The sequence below is a fragment of the Octopus sinensis genome, linkage group LG6 (genome assembly GCF_006345805.1).
Source record: "Octopus sinensis linkage group LG6, ASM634580v1, whole genome shotgun sequence".
In the NCBI taxonomy this organism is placed as follows: Eukaryota; Metazoa; Mollusca; class Cephalopoda; order Octopoda; family Octopodidae; genus Octopus; species Octopus sinensis.
In genome coordinates, this window is record NC_043002.1 from 65,978,837 (window position 1) to 65,979,634 (window position 798).

At 29.7% G+C, this 798-nt stretch overlaps 1 protein-coding gene across 1 annotated transcript in view; it reads left to right on the top strand.

The window, feature by feature from the left end:
* The first annotated feature begins 623 nt into the window (after positions 1-623).
* Positions 624-798, top strand: part of LOC115213530 (A disintegrin and metalloproteinase with thrombospondin motifs 16) — a 35,764-nt gene continuing 35,589 nt past the window's right edge. The window contains exon 1 of the mRNA XM_029782552.2: positions 624-798. This exon is cut by the window's right edge and continues 260 nt beyond it. The gene's annotated coding sequence lies outside the window, so the exon portion shown is untranslated.

Sequence of the window (798 nt, forward strand, 5' to 3'; positions counted from 1 at the left end):
ATATATATATATATATATAAATACGTTGATAGACAGAGAGATACCAAAACATATGTTTGTATGATACAACATATAACTCATACATCTATAATATACACATAACATATACAACATACAATACATTATATAATTTTATTATATACATATCGTGAGCAAAAACAACTTGTTACAGTTTATAAACATCACATCTGCACAGAATTCTTGCAACGAGCTGTGGTTACTACACTCGCAATAACTTCTACCACTGCTAAAACTACTAGAATTAATATTGCTACAAATACCATTATTCATAACCGCAAACTTTATAACTACATCTGTTACTAGTGCTACTACTTCATACACTAACTTTTAGGCACACAGTATTTATATAGGTAGAGATATTCATATATAACTAGAGCTAAGCTCCTCTCATTTTCCGTCACTTTCACCGAACTAAGAACCGGCCGGCCGGCAAAACAACAGCAGCAGGGATAAAACAGCCGGAATAACAAGTATAAGCACGAGAGATAGAAAGTGCGCGAGCGCATTTGTATAATACATACATACATATACATATATATATATATTATATATATATATATATATATATATATATATATATATATATATATATATATATATTATATATATATAAAGGGAGGAGAGAGGCTTCAAGAAAGAAAGAGAGAATAGTGGAAATGGGACAGTGTTGATAGCGATACAATTAACAAACATAATTACTACCACTTATTACAACTAATTACAGCAAGCGTTGCAATATTGTTGATATTACCATCGTCATTATCATTTTTGATATCA